General features: G+C 46.6%; 1 pseudogene; it reads left to right on the plus strand.

Moving 5' to 3' along the window:
- The first annotated feature begins 2,781 nt into the window (after positions 1-2,781).
- LOC123042294 (cytochrome P450 76T24-like) lies at positions 2,782-4,525 on the plus strand (annotated as a pseudogene).
- Positions 4,526-12,359: the final 7,834 nt, after the last annotated feature.

A 12,359-nucleotide genomic window follows, 5' to 3' on the forward strand; every position in this document is an offset into this window, starting at 1 on the left:
GCAAAAAAAGAGTTGGAACCCATACACAGTAGCATTTAGAAGATAGATAAAAAAGGAACATAGAAGTGTAGATCTCTCATACTAATTAGGCGATGTGTTGATTGACACATAAAAAGAGCACAAGAAAGTTCCTTCAGGGTGTTGATGTTTACGCCCCCTTCGTTGCTGGGTTTGAAATTGAAAACAACATCGTCGCCCTCTTGAAGGTTGCTCTGGGTTGCAAAGGCACCCCACTGCTTGTTGAAAACCATGCGGCCATCACGATCTGTGCGGTATGCAACATTCATGCGCTCTCCAGCTTCGAAGCAAATGCCAGCTACACCTTCTGGTGGCAAGTTTAGTTGTTCAGCCACTTTCCTCGGGATTTTCTACATAATAACAATACACATTACACAGGAAAAGCATATTAGACAAGAAAAAATGAAATGAATGAAACAATAGAATACATTCGGTAGTATAACATTTACCATCTGCTTGTTTGTGATGTTTGTGGCTGTCGGCCGGTGCACAAAAGGCAGGATGTGGGCAGTCCTAGGAGGGTAGTGTTACAAGGGTCAAGTTCCCTTTCAGTAGACATCCCAGGATGTGGGCAGGACAATCCTGAGCCCCTGTGCCCCGCACTTGGCCTCGGCTACAGCGACCGTATACAATATTACAAGAATTAAAAAATATTGCACTGGAAAAAAAATCATCTACGCCTACAGCGACCGTATACTACTAGACCAATGCTAAGAATTAAATATTTTGCACTGAACAAAATCATCTACGGCTCCACACACATGTCTCGGAAAAAACACTTCTCTGTTCCCTATCTATAAACACATTCTCACAGTTTCAAAAAATTTAGGGCGCATAAAAGGTAGTAGAACTGACAATCTATGATAGATCAAAAATATTGAGACCAAACATTCTGCAGTTTGAAAAAACTCCAGCTAAAAACAGTAGATATAGCACAACCTACTACCTATAAAAAAATATAAAAATAAGGCCCGAAAACCTACCATAAGCAAAAAAGAACGGCATGTGTTCAAAAATCATTGGCATACATTACAGACCAACTAAACAAAAACCTACTGAAAATAATACGGACAAGGGAGAACAGAGCAAGGCATCTATAGCCACAAGCAAAGACTGAATGAATAAAAGAAATGAACGAGCAAGGCATGTATAGGCACAAACAAAGACTGAATGAATAAAAAAATGAACGAGCAAGGCATGTATTGGCGCACACAAGACTGAACAAAAAATAAAATGACAGGTCCCAAATTTGACACTGATTTACACCAAACAAAGCAGCTATATCTGAAGATAATACACTGTCAAGATCATGCAGTGTGTCTTTACAAAAGTAACCGACAAAAACTGAACAAGCAAGGCATGTATGAGAAACAGAGTTTTACAGCAAATGCCCGAATTGGACAATCCTGCTGAAGCCACAACAATCAGCTCCTAAAAAAGACAAAAAATCCTGAACAGATCTCATCTATATCTATATGGGAAACCTGTAGAAAAATAGCATATCCTACTGGACATCAAACTAGAAAATCTACATCAAAACAAGAAAAACCTACTGCATTCATACAAAAAATAACTGAACAGATCTCATCTATATCTATATAGGAACCTGTGGAAGAAGCATAGCCTACTCGACATCAAACTAGAAAATGTACACCACAAAAAGGAACCCCTGCTGCATTCATACAAAAAATCACTGAAAAAAATATCTTCATCTACATTCATACAAAAATCAATCACGCCCCCGTTCAGACCATGTATCAACCTCTTAAATCTCCCCCCTCTCTAACAGCATTCCTAACAAAAAAAGGGTTCTGTGGATCCTCTCTGACATCATTCAAAATAAAAACAAAACTATAAAAAGAAGGCCTGACAACCTCCCCATTCTATTCATTACATATGCACTAACCCTAGAACTACATCAAAGATGGAAAAGGGGGGAAAAGGATGTCTTACTTGAACAAACGGTGATTCTCTCCTCCCCCCTTTCAGATCTTCCTCCCTCTCTACCCCGAATCCAAGACGAATAGAGAGTTCTTTGTATGGGAGTCAGAAGACAAACAGAGGCGCTGCGGGAAATGGGAGTCAACAGACTCGGGAAGCTTCGCCTCTTAAAAGGCAGGGGAGCGGAATGGGCAGGGAAAGCAAAGCGGAAACGGCCCGGATAAGTGAAGAAAAAAAGAAAAGAAAACCCACGAAAACAAGCCCAACACATAACAGGCCGCGGCACACAGAGACAACCTGCCCACCAACAAAAAACACGAATCGCGACGCGAAAAAGGTCCAACGGTTGATATGGTGAATGCGACCAAACTTGAAACTCAGCTAACTGAGTTTCAGCAAATCCGATATAATAATGGATGAACACATTCATGAATTCAACGTATACGTGACATATAGCTAGCATGACCCTCGAACCAGAACACTCTGAATTTTCGTTTATCAAGGAGAAAGTGGGCCCTTTTTTCCCTGCATGTTGCCCTGGTTGCACCACGTCGATATCGATCCAATTTAGTAGCCTCATGCATGTTCCCTCAAAACCAAAAATAGTAGCCTCGTGCCTGTATATACTTTTCTATTCAAACATGGCAGCTTAGACTTCACCAACAACCGAATACGTCTCCAACTCACTGCAAGCTGCCTCCTTTGCGATCGACTTAACCAAGCAAAACACTAGAGATAATAAAGATCTCTCATGGGGTGCATTTGCACTATATAAATGCGTCGCAGTGCAATGTCCCAACTCACTGCAAGCTGCATCCTTTCCTTTGCGACCGACTTCACCCAGCAAAATGGCCTCCTTCCTTGTTGAATGCCTAGGATGGCTTATCCTCGTCCTCTTTTCCTTGTACATCTTCCAGTTGCTCCGTGACGCTCGCCGGCGTCTTCCTCCGGGCCCCTGGCCTCCGAAGCCTATCATCGGCGACCTCCTCGACCTCGGGGAGGACGGCCAGCAGCACCGCGCGTTCCTGCGCCTGGCCGACCGCTACGGTGGCCTCATGTGCCTCCGCTTCGGCATGGTGCCCCACGTGATCATCTCCACGCCGGACGCCCTGCGCGCCGTCTTCGGCGGGGAAGGCAAGAAGGTGGACAACATCGCCGGCCTCCCGAGCCTGGACGTCCTCAGCGCCATGGGCCACCGCGCCCACACCATCTTCGCGCTCCCGAGCCAGGACGGCAAGTGGCGCGCGATCCGCAAGTTCGCCGCCGCAGAGATGCTGGCTCCCAGGCGGATCTCCGCTGGGGCCGGGGCGCTGCTGCAGACCAAGATCGTTGAGGCGCTGCACCGCTAGGTGTCCGGCCACGCCGCGCGCGGCACGGCCGTCGTGTTCAGGCACGCGGTGCTCGACTCCATCCTGAGCCTGCTGCTGGGGGTGCTCTACTCCACCGACCTGGAGCCCAAGGAACGGGCCGTGTTCAGGGATATCATCGAAGATATCGTTGGGATGCTCGGGACGGCCAACGTCTCCGACATATTCCCGCCGATCGCCGCGCTCGACCTCCAGGGCCTGCGCCGCAGGATGACGAACCTCTTCGCCATCATGTACCGCCACTTCGACGATCAGGTGGCTCTACGGCGGCGTAGCCGGGAAGCCGGAGAGGCGCCCAAGAAGGACGTGTTGGACACGGTCCTCGATAAGGACGGCGAATGGAAGCAGGAGGGGTCTCAGCTAAGCCATGATGTCATGAGAGCACTCCTCTCTGTACGTCCTCGTCTCCTATCTCTTCTCTCTCCTCCAAGAATCATGTCACTTGCATTAAGCTAGCTCTAGATAAGTCATGGCCAGATATGTGATTAACCTACTAATATGCATGCTGACCTTCATTAATTATCAGGATTTGTACGGCGCTGGAGCGAGCACGACAGCGGCTCTCATCGAGTGGGGAATGGTGGATCTGCTTCAGAACCCAGAGGTGATGCGCAAGGTCAAGGAGGAGCTCGCTACGGTTCTTGGCGACAAACCGCTCATGGAAGAATCCGACATTGCCCGGCTCCCATACCTCCAAGTCGTCGTCAAAGAGATCCTTCGTCTGCGGATGGTGGTGCCGCTAGTACCTCGCAAAGCGGAGGCTGACATCGAGGTGAATGGTTACAGGATCCCTAAAGGCACCAACGTGATCCTCAACGCATGGGCGATTAACCGGAGCGTCGACGCATGGTCGGATCCGGATAAGTTCGTCCCAGAGAGGTTCATCGGCGGCGAGACCAAGAACTTCCAGCTGGGGCAGGATTTTGACATGATCCCATTCGGTCTTGGCCGACGCATCTGCCCCGGGATGCCGCTTGCACAGAAGCTGATACCCCTGATACTTGGCACGCTTCTCCATCGGTTCGAGTGGGAGCTTCCGGCGGAGGTCAAGGAGGCTGGGATAGACATGACAGAGAAGTGTGGGGTGGTGTTATCTCTAGTCACCCCCCTTACAGCCATACCCAGGGAAATATGACTTACTCCTTTTTTTGAGGGAAATATGACTTACTCCTATATACGGCTCATTTCATCCTGCGTAGTTTTATACCTCTATCTTATATGAGAGATCTGTAAGGACCTTATATTAAATAAATACCATTAAGCCCGGAAACACAGCGCAGTTGAGAGCATTACATCCGTTGTGGGTATGAGTGTGTGTTTATTTCTTATTTACTATATTTACAATGTAATATCATCCAAAATTTTAAAACTTCTTTTCTTCTATCAATGCAATGATACGCAAGTCTTTTGCGTATTCATGATTTTTTAAGTTAACTCCTATATTTTACATTCATTTTTTTTGCAAGTATCTTGTTTGCACTTTGGTCATTTTGATCTGACGGCATTATTGTCACCTATTTTATTGATTTGCCTGCCAAAATTTACTTCCCTCCGTTCTTTTTTTTACAGGCCATATATTAAAGTTGACCAATTCTTACAAAAGATCATTCTTACTGAAACTAAAAATTATACATCGTTCTTTGAAAAAAGGGACCATCTATACTACGGTTAACTAAAATTACTTTTATTCGCAAAAAACACTAAAATTACTTTATGTTTCAGTCATTTTTTTAGAAAGTGTGCAAGCATTACTATACCAAGTAAAGGATACAACACGCAAGCAGACACCACCGCTAGAGACTTTGAGAGACAGGTCACCAGTTCAGGCGCAAACACAAAAAGGACTCCACAGAAAAGACAATTACAAGAAGGGAAGCCCTCGGGGATGCCAACCTCCACCAACGTCCAAAGCAAATGCCATCGTCCCTTTGCAGCGCTATCAAACGCCCGCCGGGAAGGATGAAAACGCACCGCCTGTTTTTTCTTTTTTGTAAATGTACTAACACTATTGTAGGATGCTGCTAACGTGACACTACGATCAGAGACCCTTCGAGAAACTGTGTGCGATGCAATAATCGTAAACGGTGGTGTAAGAAAACTGTTAAAAATGTGCAAAACATTTGTGATGACGGATACATCAAACACGGTTCACATTTTAGTTGCGTGTGCGATGTAGGGCATACGGTTCAGTTCAATTAACTGTTTGCGATGAGGAGGAACAAAAGAAAGGGGCAGCCAGATGAAGGCGTGTGCGATACACAACATATGGTTCACTCGATGAACTGTTTGTGATTAGACAACACAAAAGAAACGGTCAGACAGATCAAGGTGTGTGCGATATACAGCATGCGGTTCACTCGGATGAACTGTTTGCATTGACACAAGAAAACAGAAACGGTTCAATATAACAAGATGTGTGTGATACGCGTCAAACATGTCTGTAATCAGAAATGTCTGTGAAGACCGATAATAACACAGACGATTGCTTCTAATAAGACGTATGTGATATGCTCTGTCCACACATGTATTGGACATTGAGGGACGGGCGGTCATCCGGATACGTCATAAGGATGCGAAGAGGCATCCTATACGCCTAAACACCCAAAACATAACATTTGACCTATAGCATCTCTCTGTTGATCACACTTAGTTGATCAAGTTTACTGCAGTAAACTTCAAAGGTTGCTTACCATTTAACCAGAGCATTTTTAACCAAGTTACCACCGCAGTTGAGACCTACCCAGGAAGGACTAAACCCTAGACATTGTTTGGCATCGCTTGTGACACTGTGTGCACCAGTGCGCGCGGTGACCGCCTCTCTGGCATGCCATGGACGCGAGCTGGGTGGCTTCTTGCTCGGGCCCCTCCGCCTCTCGTCGTCTTCGCACGCGTGAGCGTGTCCAGTAGCTAGCTCTCGTCGTCGCCATTCCCCTGGACCCCTCTCCCCCTCCGTCCACTTGCTCACCGACGCAAACCGTCGTGTGCCCACGGACGCACAGTGGTGTTTTGGCTCGGTTCGTCGCCGTCTTCTTCCTTCCCGTGCTTCGTTGGCCCCCTTAGCCCCGTGGGCTGCTCTCTGCGTCTCCCCGTCGCCTTCCCTCGAGTCCCTACGCGAGCACACGCGTCCGCGGCGCCGGACAGGCGTCCCCGACGACGCCAGCTCAACCCCTTCCTCCCTGCCTATAAGTAGCCCCTCCCCGCGCAGCCCGAGCACTCCAGCAGCCTCACCACCCTCCTCTGGTCCTGCCCAGCCTCTCAAACAAGCTATAGGACCTCCCGAGCCCTCCTATGGCCGCCATGGCCGCCGTCGGTGCCCACCTAAATTTGCGGCAACCAAGCCCTCCCTCTCCTATTGGCCGTCACCAGAGCCTTACACCACCCCTCCAGATCGACCCCGCGCCTCCACACCTCTTCCCCGCGACCCTAGCATCGAGTCCATCTTCACCATGGCCGTCATCCGCTATGGCCAGTGCCTCGCCCAACCCCAAGCTCCCCGGCGGCCGTGTCGTATCTGGATGGATCCGCCTTGTCGCGATGATCACTCCAGTAGGTGGCACGGCGCGGGAGGTGGCCGGAGCTGCCGGCAGTCGCCGTCGGGCGCCGGCTCTGCCTCGGCCAGGCGCGGGCGCGAGCAAGGAGAGGACGGAGACGACGCCCCTCCCTGCCAGCTGGCCGCGGGCCCCGCGCGTCAGCCCCTTAGTCGTTGACCAGCCCCGGCCCCGCCCACGCTGACGTGGATAAGTGGAGACGTACTCCTGTGAGTACACTTTACCTTATCGAAAGCGTATTTTCTCAAAACCCGTTTCTGCCTTATCCACTCAAGGACTTATTTGTGATGATATTTTTACAGAAAAGTCCCTGATCTTCATCACCTCACAATTTTTTGCTCGCAACTCCGTTTGAGGTGAATCCAAAGCCCACTTCTTCGTTTTGTCGAGCCGTTCTGTTGGTCACACTTTCAACATTTGTTAACCTTCTGAAAATGACCATTTTGCCCTTGCACGTAAACAGCCCCCTCCGGGAGAGGACTATTTCCAGCAAATCTTTCCGCGGCTTCACCGCACTTCTCCCCGGTGCCTTCTTCACCCCCAGGCAAGCCACAATACCCACTTGCACGAGTCATTGACTATCCATGGTTTTCAATTCGAATATTTAATAAATGTTTGCTCGTTTAAAACATGGTTATCGTTGTTTCGGTAATGCTTCTGGGTTAGTGCTTACTTTTTTGCTATGTTGTGATGCACCTGGTTATCATGCCCTGCTAATTGTTAGTATTCCTTTCATATGCTTATGCTTGTTAGTATTACATGTTGATGTTGGTGATGGTTTTCGGTGCATGACTATCGTCTGTTCCGATTGTCGTCGTATGCATGTTCCATTGCATTCAGTTGGTTAAATGCTTGCATGGTATCATTATTGATATGTCTTGCATGATATTTATTTTTGATGCTAGTGGTCATGCTAGGTTTCTATGAGTAGTGTTGTACTTGTGATATTCATGCACGTCATTATGACATGCTCAGTTGGATATGATTCATTGTTGATATGGTCGATAGTTATGTTGTACCTTATGTTTATGTTGATATCATGCTCATGCATTGTAATTGCATCATGTTATTCTATCATGGCTCGGCATATTTGCATTCAAGTTTAACCGTATTAAATTGAACTTGAACAACTGTTGGTCGAGTCATGGTGCCACCATATCGAGCTAACCAGTGCAACCACACTTGTTGTTGTGCGTCTCTCCGGTGCCTCCAACGAGGGAAGGTTATGCGCGGGCGCTACCTTGGCCAGGTAGGACGACATAAGCCTTGTGAGGCCGAGTTTGGTTATGTGCACGTGTCCCCGTTTGGGACCGTTTTGCCACTATGGTGGTCGTTTTGCCACGACGGTGGTCGTTGGTGTCTGGGGTAGACACGGGGCCACCCATGACTTAGCCCAATGGGGAGTTAGTCGGAGTGGCCGGGAGAGTGTCATGGCAGTAGGACGGTTTTGTCGGAGCGTCGTTGTTCCACCCTAATGGGAGCGCGAGGCCATGGGTTCCGTGGTGTGGGTACAGTGTGCTAACCTCTGCAGAGTGTATACTAAATTTATCGATAGTCGTACCCTCGGATAAGGGCCTAGTTCGTGTCGGTCACACTATGGGTCAACAGTAATAATAATGATGTGCTTAATAACAACCCCGTTTTGATGATGAGATAAGATGGTTATGTGATCCGTGAATGATCACTGTTTGGTTACGAGGTAACCCGTTGAGCCCAGAGTGGTTCCGTTTGTGATCCGCGAATGATCACCGTTTGGTTACGAGGTAACCCGTTGAACCAAGTGTGGTTCCGTTTGTGATCCGTGAATGATCACCTTTTGGTTACAAGGTAACCCATTGAACCAAGTGTGGTTCCATTTGTGATCCGTGATTGATCATCGTGGTATCGAGGATACCGAGTTGTTGGATATTCATGATGTTGTGCGAGAATCATGGGTAAAGATCAAGTTCCTTGTGGTCATGTAATGACTACTGCGGTATTGTTTATACCAAGCTTGATTTGATCCTGAGATGATCGTGTGATGTCCGAGGTTGGTAAGTTTGTGCATGGGATGGTCATGAGGTAATCTGAACAGAATAAGTGGTGCATGATAGTGTCATCATGTTGCATGCTAGTATCGTCAGATTCATATGTTCATGCCATGTTCATGTTGTTCTAGCTGTATCATGTTCATGTTGTTCATGCTATGTTGTTCTGATGAGATCATGATAATCCCTGCTTAACCTGTAATTGCCATGTTGTTGTTGGTCTTGAATGCTTCTGGATTATTGTGAGCTTGCAAGTACATTCAATGTACTGACCTGGCATGTCATGCCAGTTTGCAGGTCATTCCAAATTTGATTGCTTGTTTGCCGTGGAGTCCTTGTTTGCGAGCTAGGATAAGCGTTCCAGCCAGAGTCCCTGCGGAGTGGAGTTCACTATTGTTTCCGTTGTTCCGCTGCTAGAGTTATTCCACTGCTTTGAGTTCTTCTGCTCCTTGCATAGAGCAACAGTGGCAGGCGTAGTGTTGCCATGTCGATGTAATCCCTTGTACCCAACTAGATTGTAATAAAGAGCTGGTTTGTTCTATGCTAAGCAGTGTCGTATTCCAGAAGACTTTTCCTTGATCTCTAGGCTGGAATACGGGCCGTTCTGGTTTCTCTGAGCCGGGGTGCCACAGGCTTGGTATCAGAGCAGGTCTGGCTATAGGACTCCCTAGACCGCACGAACATTAGAATGCAGTAGTATAAAGTCCCAGTTGGTTTGTTGCACTTGATTGCTGCATTTGTTTGTTGCATAGCATGCATATAGATTATTATCTTGTCGCTAATGGTTAATCTTGTGAGGGTAGGTGGCATGGGTTTCGATCCACTACCTGCACCCTCCTTCTTAGCATGTCTGCTCTTCGATGTTTGGCGTCATCTCTGTCCCAGCAGAGTGATGCCCTGGTCCCAAGTGTTCCAGACACCATTTCCAGGAATTATGCTCATGTATCGTGTCGAAAACTTTCCGCCACCCACCCATATTATTTTAGTGATAGACTTGTCTCTATCCCAAATCGTGTCATCCATCTCTTCCCCTTGGCAACCCTTGCTGATCTTTGTTATCAGAAAAGGGCAATGCCATTAAACCCAGTCTTCCACCGTTATCTTTCCATGTCATTCCATTCTTTGGACATGTACGGTTTCTCCGTACGCTTGATGATGAGGTAGTCGTGACCGCTGTGTCTTGATATTTGATCGCCAAGTCCGTCCTCGCCTCTGTATCCATCCAGATCCAGTCGGTGTTCAGCTAGTGCTTGCTGTAGCTTCGGTTACGCCAACTCCTTCCGCGCATGGATATAATTTCCGTGCACACCGCCACAGCATATTAGACCGCAATACTGGAGTTTCCATGAGATTTGTGTGCTTAATTGTGCATGCATATTATTGTGTGAGTAGCAGTAATATGTGATGACTGCTTGATTAATTTTATTAGTATGCTTGTGTGCTTTTGTTTTTGTCGTTTCTTTCTTTGGGCCTTTGCTGTTACAAATTTTTCCCCTATTAAAGTTGCTCGTCAACTGACACCGGACCCGAAGAGTCAGCAAGGAATGCATATATTTGGAAACTCAGCTAAACCAAATGGAGTTATCAGCTGACTGCAGTGAAATTTGGAATATCTCGTCTGAATGCAAAAGAAATCATGAATGGACTGTCAGTATCAAGTTTGCATTAGTGTGCGCTCCTCACAACAGTATGGAATTCTAAGTCGACTGCATTGAGATTGGGGATATCTGATCATGATACTGAATAATCAAGTTTGTCTTAGTGTGCACTCCTCATAGCGAAAATGATCAAATCAACAAGAAAATAAATTATGTGCAAGATTGACAGAATATTATCAGTCAAAGGTTTGGCTCAGATACAAGTTTAATTTTTCGTTGAGGATGATTTTGGAACCCGATGTACCTGGAAGCAGCTGCAAAAGCTTCCGGCATAAGGTACCAGCAAAGTCTTTAAGGGGGTAAGTTTCTGAAGCACGATATTCAGTCTTCTTCGGCAAGCAGTCTGATGAAAGTTTCAAGCACAACCTCACCAATCTTCTTCAGTGAGGCATTGGCACAAGGTAGGACGCTGTGAATTGACAGCATATGGCAGTGAATCCCAAGAATCAGATCCGCAACATTTTGGTCAGAAGCAAGAATCAGTCAGAATGCACGTCTGTCTTGGAAATTAGATTCTCATATATATGCGGCGAGCATACCACCAAGATCTCACAAGTCACTCGGATGAGGATCTGACAACCGCATGAGGATGGTTAAGAGAAGAAAGCCAGTATACACCACAGTGTGACAAAGGATTATGAGGATTGATGACATCAATGAGCTCAGTACAAGTACCTCTGAACCTAGAAAAAATGATCCTGATGATCCCTTGTTCCATTTTTCTCCAATGACGGCACCACGCCTGTGATCTGAGCTGCTTTTAGCTATCCAGCGTGGATGTCAATTTTTATTTCTCTCTTCAACGACTGTCACAAGTTCTGAGCTACTTTTCGGCCATCTCATACAGTTGTTGAGTTTCTTTTTGTGACAGTAGCCCTATAGTTGCTTTTTGGCTATTTTAGGGAGCTGCCACTTTCTTCTTATCTACCCGGTCTCATGCTCTGAGCTGCTTTTCGGCCGTCCTGAGCCGTGATTGAATTATTTTAGTAATGTCCTAGATCTGAGTTGTAAAGACCATTCTGGTGGCTACTGATTTATTTGCCGATTTCTTGAAAGGGTTCGGATGATCATATTCCTGCGGTCGGAACTTGAGGGGGTTGAACATGCCATTTAATGGGTTACCCTATCAAAAAAATAAAGATAAGCTACGATTGCCAGAAAAAATTTGCACCGACAGTACCTATGGTCATACTAAGAAGCAATATGACCCAACTCTTTCAGCCAAGGATCCAGACCAAGAAAACAATAATGAAGGAGCAAGACCAGTGATGCGGGTATGAAAATTGTGCACGACCCCCATGGTGCAGATACTCCGGATAGCCTGAGGCAGTATTGGTCCCCATGAATATTCACCTGCGAGGCCTACTCAATTTTTGTAAGGACCCCTATCCAGACAACCCGCTTGGTTAACAGTATATGCTCAGGTTTGTCAGTATCAAATATCAGGGTCTGTCAAGTCAGACTAAAGGTCAATTCATCAGTTTGACCCCAGAAACTATGGTGAAGCATCACTATCCTCATGGGCATACTGACAAAATGAATAAGCATGAACGAGCAAGGTAAAATCTATCAGAATGTGGATACAGTAAAGCAAACCACCCTAGGGCTAGTCAGATAAAAACTTTTAGTGGGAACAAAAATAAAGGAAAAAGGATACTTGAGTTGGAAATGGTTTCCTTAAGTCAGAATATTCATAATTGTTCCCTGAGCAACCAAATCGCGAGGACGAGATTTCTTTAAAGGGGTAAGGATTGTAACAGCCTGATTTTTGGCCCTTTCTTTTTCTTTTGTTTTTCTGAG

This window comes from Triticum aestivum, chromosome 2B, assembly GCF_018294505.1.
Source record: "Triticum aestivum cultivar Chinese Spring chromosome 2B, IWGSC CS RefSeq v2.1, whole genome shotgun sequence".
NCBI classification, from domain to species: Eukaryota; Viridiplantae; Streptophyta; class Magnoliopsida; order Poales; family Poaceae; genus Triticum; species Triticum aestivum.